Source organism: Vicugna pacos, chromosome 9, assembly GCF_048564905.1.
Source record: "Vicugna pacos chromosome 9, VicPac4, whole genome shotgun sequence".
NCBI lineage: Eukaryota > Metazoa > Chordata > Mammalia > Artiodactyla > Camelidae > Vicugna > Vicugna pacos.
Genome location: NC_132995.1, coordinates 24431201 through 24438083, shown reverse-complemented (window position 1 = coordinate 24438083; position 6883 = coordinate 24431201). Strand labels below are relative to the sequence as shown.

The window sequence follows — 6883 nt, the reverse complement described above, 5'->3', positions numbered from 1 at the left end:
TTACTGAAAGTGATCACAGCAGTAGCAAATTATATCTGTATGGTAGATCTCTAGCATTAATGAATTTTTTTGTCAAATTTGCCTGAAAATTATTGTCTTAACTCTAAAATGATGTATCCAACTATTTGTTAAGGCAAGAATGTCAGATACAATGGAAATTCATAATGAAACATCAACTGAGAGCAAGATGAATGCCTACTATCTCGTGCTTTTAGTTTTCCTTTATCAAATAAAATTAGTCTTCTCATAAATTGATTTTAAAAAATCCTTTACAAGAAGAGAAATTCAGACAAACGGGATGCTAGAGAAGCCTAAGCATTGCTGATCAGAGATTTGAAACCATCATTACAGAAAAAGGAAATTTTTTTTGAAAATTTCAAATTTGCTTCAGAGATCCAAGCTACAAAGGTCGGGTTTGAGAAATGTGTTCAAAAGCATGCTATCTCATGGGCTCAGCTGTGGAATTTAAGGTGATATTGTCAGTGACATTTTGACCTGACCCACACATACACTGCAGTACTGGCATGGCTGGCCTGTGTCCATACAGAGAGTATGTCATCTTTACAAGCAGACTCTAAGCTTCTTGAGGGTAGGGACTGTCTCTTTCCACTCAGACTGTCTTTACTCCCTCGCACAACTGGTGCCTACATATTTATGACTACTTGGCTAATAAACACACACGACCCATCTGCCATTAAAAAAAAACACCAAACCTTCATGCAGTGCTCTTAGAAAAGTAGCAAGCTATAAAATCTGGGAAGGCCGTGGAAAAGTGAGTAGATTTATAAAGTAGCCTTTGTCTTTAGTAATTCATGCAGGGAGAAAACTACAGTTGGAGGGCAGTGCTCACTCCCAGTGCTCTGGGTAAGTTTCTGTGTTGGAAAATGGGATTTATGTATTGGCCGATTACATCAAATCAGATATAGCTGTTCAGTTTCAGAGATGGGATTTGACCTGTGGAATACTTACATCAAAGAAATGATGAGCCAGCATGTAATAGACATCTGGTATATTATTTTACAAATCAAGAATATATCCAGTATTATCCTGGAAGCACAATGTGTTTTTATTCCTTGACCAAATAGTCATTGAAACCAATAGTCGTTGAAGCCCAGATTGATGAAGGGACACAGTAGATTATATTATTCTTAAAAAATACTTTCACCCACCAACCTCAGCAGAGCTCCATGGGAGGAGTGAATAGCCCTGTCCCTCGGCTTTGAGCTGGGCCATGTGACTTGCCTTGGCCCATGAGACATTACCAGATGGAATGACCAGCAGAGTCTTGAAGTCTATTTGCGTGATTGGTATTACTCACTCATCTTCTGCTGTTGACGTGAGAAGAACTTGCCCTGGGTGGTCAATGGCCCTTCAGTCTGGGCCCTGACCTGAGATCTGAGAAGCAGAATGGCCCTGGAGATCTGCACACATCTCAGTGAGTGTCTGTTTAGAGGTATTCTGTGATGCAGCAATAACTGACTTTTGCAGGTGTTCTATGTGTCCAAGGTCAAACAGCTTGTGGGTGTTTTATGTGTGTGTACCAGGAAATGTGAGGATTCACAGCATCTCAGTGCTCCATCTCACAGAGGAAGGAGGGACACCTGGAATGTAGCTTTCCCCTCATGATCCTTTTGGGGAAAAGACTTCTAGTGGGGAGTGTGCCTGTATCCAAGGCACAATTTATTGAGCCCTTATTATGTGCCTCACTCTGTGCAATCCCTGGAAATGCTGTGGCAAATGAAACACTGCTTGTAGAGACATTAGCCTAGAGCAGCTCTGTCCAAAGAGACATAATATGAGCCATGCAGGTAACTTCAAATTTTCTAGTAGCTGGATTTAAAAAGTATCAACAGACTGGTGAAATTAATTTTAATATATTTATTTTATTTAACCCAATGTACTCTAAATCTTATCATTTCAATCTGTCATTGAGATTTCTACATTCTTTTATTCACACTAACCCTTTCAAATCTGGGTTACTTTACACTTAGCACACCTCAGTTTGGATGGCCACAGTTCAAGTGCTAGGTAGCCATGTGGGGCTAGTGTCTCCTACCAAGGACAGTGAAAGTCTAGAGAAATCAGAGAGCAGTGGGAGATGATGGGTACCTGTCTTTGAAGAGGAATGATGAGGACAGGAAGGCCACTGACATCAGAGATTCCCCAGGAGGAGGCAGGTAAAGCTGGGCCTCGGAGGTGGGAGGATGAGAGAGATGGCAGAGGCACCAGCAGCAGAAGTCAGCTCAGCCGTGTGGATGGGGGAATATGGGAGGAGAGGGTAGGTCAGAGATGCTGGAGAAATTCTAACTCTGGAGCCACACAAGGCATCCCAGCCACAGAAGCATTCTGAAGAGTGTAAACCCAGCTGGGAGTACCACAGGCCCAAATACATGGTTTGGCTTTTAAATGTGGATTCACTTTTTGTTCATGGACAAATATATATTGAACACCTACTATGTGCCAGGAACTGTGAATATAGTGGTGTATAAGATAGGCCTTTCTGCATGTAAATCACATTATACTGGTGAAGAGGTAGACAGTGAACACACAAGTAAAAAATACTAATAAATAAATAAAATTAAAGATAAATAAAATAGACAATAAACAAGTAAATGAAGAAGACAGTTTCAGACAATGATAAATGCATGATAGGGTGGGGAAGTAACGAGGTGAAATGATGGGCAGAGTTCAGGTGGGTGGTGAGCAGGACATTCTCCATTGGCCTGTGCAGACCCATTCTCCACCCTGCCCTGTGTGCCAGGAGGCTGACCTCTGTGAAGTGGAGCAATGAGCACATCCTCTGGCTTCCTGTTGTTTCTGGACAATGGAGAACACCAACAGGACACTGAAGAGTGGGAGGGAGAGGTTAATACAGGGCCCACCCCTGTCCCAGCTGGGACCATGGCTTGGGCATTGGTTGAGTTTCTGTATCCCTGGCCTCAGCTCTTGCCAAACACTGTGAACACCATTTCTCCTCTTGGCCCTCTGAGCTGTGGATTGGTAATGGCTACTCCCCAGGGCTTCCTCTTCCTGCTTGGTTCCCACAAGCCCATCTGCACCTCTGTAAAATGCGTCTTCATCAAATTCTCTTCAGCCGCCCCTCCAAGTGGTCCCACCACTTCATATGTGATCAGGGAGCACTCTTTGAGCTTCAGCTTAAAGGACAAGTAGTCAGCCAAGGTGAAATCTGGGCAAAGATGCTCCAGGCAGAGGGGACCCAGGAGCAAAGGGCTTACAGAGAACAAACTGGGTGTGTCGCAGGAACAAGAAAAAAGCCAGAGGGGGCCGACATCAGCAAGAGACAAGACAGTGGGAAAATGGTCAGATCACACAGGGGCTCCTGTGCTGGCAGAGAATCCTGATTTATTCTAAGTCCAGTGGGAACCATTGGAGGGTCTGGAGCTGAAGACTAACATGTCTAATTGATACTTTTAAAATATGTGGCCTGTGCCAAAAAGAAGAAACCAAATAGCAAAGCCAAACCAAAACCAAACCCCAAAAGGATGGGGACATATTAAGTCACAGAAGCCCACTTGAAAGAGCTCCTAATGGATGAACTAAAACATTTTCAGGGACATAATAAATAATAATTGTGTTAGATTTTAACCCAAAGAGGAAAATTCATATTCATGAGTCCATACTGATGTAAATAAATGATGGAATAAATAAATAACTGGAGGGGAAAGCCTAACTCTTCCTTACAGAAGGAATGCAGGAAATAGAAAATCACCATTAGAGCACCACAATAATCATCGCTACAGGCAAAATCCACCCGGTGAAGGCTAAAATTAGTGGGGAAAATTTAAGGTGAAATGAGATATTTGCGCAGCCCCAAAGTATCTCCCTTCAAATATTAATTACTGTGATGGCCTTCCTCCAGGAGGGAAAGCTTATCTCCCACCCTCTTGAGTGTAGCCTGGATTCTGTGACTCACTTTTTTTTTTTAATTGAACTATAGTCAGTTACAATGTGTCAATTTCTGGTGTACAGCCTCATGTCCCAGTCATGCATATAGATACATATATTTATTTTCATATTCTTTTTTATTAAAGGTTATTACAAGATATTGAATATAGTTCTTTGCACTGTTACTGTGAAGTGTTACAGTAGAGTGTTACAGCAACAAGGATCCTGGTAAGAGATCAAGAGATACTCAGAGGATTGGAAAGCCCTGCAGGTTTATTATGCTGGCAGACCCAGACGAGTTAACACTTTAAGCTTTGGACCCCGTTTGTAGGTTTACACAGGGTTTTATAGGTAACTAGTGAAGATTTTGCAACATCATATGCAAATGAGATGTTAGAAATGGACCAATCAGGAGTAAGCTTTATGCAAAATAGTTGTTAGAAAAGGACCAACCAGGAGTGAGCTTTGGGAACCAATAGAATCTTAAGGGTAAGTTCTGTTCTCCTAGAAACAAGCCGTCTTACAGAAGCACAAAAGCAAAATAATACCACCAAGCCAGGGAAATGGATGGCACTGGCAGGAAAGCAGTGGCCCTGCCTGGGGGTCCTGCCAGTCTTTTCATGGGGCTTCCCACCTCAGTACTATACAGAAGAAATTTATCTGTTTTCATATATAGTGATTAACATCTGCAAATTTCAAACATCCAAACTTATCCCTTCCCACCCTCTTTCTCCCGGTAACCATAAGACTGTTTACTATAGTCTGTGAGTTTGTTTCTGTTTTGTAGATGAGTTCATTAGTGTCCTCTTTTTTCTTTTTCTTTTTCTTTTTTTAAGATCCCACATACGAGTGATATCAGATGATAGTTTTCTTTCTCTTTCTGACTTACTTCACTTAGAATGACAATCTCCAGACCCATTCATGTTGCTGCAAATGGCATTATTTTATTTTTTATTGCTGAGTAGTATTCCATTTTATAAATATACCACAACTCACACCAGTCAGGATGGCCATTATTAAAAAGTCCACAAATGGTAAATGCTGGAGAGGGTGTGTTGAAAATGGAACCCTCCTACACTGTTCGTAGGAAAGCAGTTTCATGCAGCCATTATGGAAAACAGTATGGAGATTCCTTAAAAAACTAAAAATAGATTTACCATATAATCCAGGAATCCCACTCCTGGGCATATATCCAGAGGGAAACTTAATTCAAAAAGATACATGTACCCAATTTTCATAGCAGTGCTATTTACAATAGCCAAGAAGAAAATGTAAATAAATGATGGAAAATGGAAACAACCTAATTGTCCATCAACAGATGACTGGATAAAGAAGTTGTGACTCACTTCTAATACATAGAATATGGAAAGGGGTAAACAGTAACTTTAGGGTGGAGAAACACTATTGACATGACTTTAACCAATTGATGAAAGTTAGCATCACCAGCAAGATTGGTCTCACCTACCCCCCTGAAATGATGGGATTAGAAGGGCTCCTTGTCTTTGTGGTGCACTCCCTCAAATCTGTGACCTCAATATAGCACAAGAAATCATCAGCCAAATTCAAACAGCCTGCCAAATAACTGATCCGTACTCTTCAAAAATGACACGGTTATGCAGGACAAGAAAAGGCTGAAGAACTGTCACAGATTACAGAGAAGATGGAGGAGCCATGGTGAGTATATGCCATGGGATGGTCCTGAACTGGACCCTGGAACAGAGAAAGGAAGTCTGTAGTTATAGTTAATAGTATTACATCAATGTTAATTTATTAGCTTTTGTTTGTTTGTTTTTGTTTTGTTTTGTTTTACTTGCTGCAAAAAGCTTTATTGTTTCCATTTGGTCCAAGGCTTGGGAGAGGGCTCCAGGATGGTTATAAAGCTGCCTAGTCACTGCAGAGAGAGGCTTCAGGCAGAAGTCCCAACACCAGGGGTCTCCACAAAGGCCGCTGGGTTGCAGAGGCTCCTAGTTGTGCTTGAAGGTGGGCCTTTCCAAGAGGTACGTGCCCAGCCCAGCCTGGGGGCCATCCAGCCTGCGGAGATGAGTCAGATGATCGCCCATCTTCCTGACACGTTTCGCCTCCTTATCCAGGAAGTGGTTCTCCAGGAAGTCACAGAGATGTGGGTCTGCATGCATAGAACCCAGGGTATGCAGATCCAAAAGGGCCTGGTTTAGGTTCTTATCCATGATAGTGGCAGCTTCCATAGCATCCTGGTTTTTACATGTCTCATCTCGAGATGGCATCTGCACATTTTGGAAGAGGGCACAGCTGCTGTGATGGTTTTGCATTTTCAAGAGACGCTAGGTATCCTCACACTTCTTCTCAGCCAATTCGTGCAGAAAGTGGCCCAAGCGCTCCAGAGCCACATCATCATGGTGGAAATAGAAGCCCAGAGACAGGTAGGTGTCAGAATCCTGCAGATGCACATTGACAGGTGATTGACGGCAGCCTCCACCTCGGTGGAATAATTCTGACAAATCTGGGAGCTCATGATTGATGAGTAATAAGGAGTTAAGCTCAAAAGATTGTGTTTGCTGGTCCCAGAGGCCAAGGATAGCAGAGTAGCTGGTTCTGAAAGTTGTGATTGGAAAAAAGTTGAAGGGGGGTCAGAGGCTGGAGCAAGGAGCATTCCTGGGTCTGTTCTGGCCAAACACTTTTGAAGCAACAGATCCATGGGATCGCTGAACACACTGCCAATTTCTTAGTTTTGATTACTGTACTGTGGTTATGTAAGACATTAATATTACTTGAGGCTAGATGAAAAGTATATGAAAACTTTGTGCTATCTTTGAACTCTTCTATAAATCTAAAATTATTTAAAATTTAAAAAATTAAATGCATGATTATGTATATACATATGGTTATATGTATATGTATATATAATACATCATTTATACCACAAGTTATAGTAGAAATCAGGTTAGCACATCCTCAGTGCTTTTCTTTCTACCAACACTTCAGCACAGGAGCAGAGGAA

General features: G+C 41.9%; 1 pseudogene; it reads right to left on the bottom strand.

Moving 5' to 3' along the window:
* Nucleotides 1–5812: 5812 nt before the first annotated feature.
* On the bottom strand, nucleotides 5813–6397 carry LOC102534420 (ferritin light chain pseudogene; annotated as a pseudogene).
* Nucleotides 6398–6883: the final 486 nt, after the last annotated feature.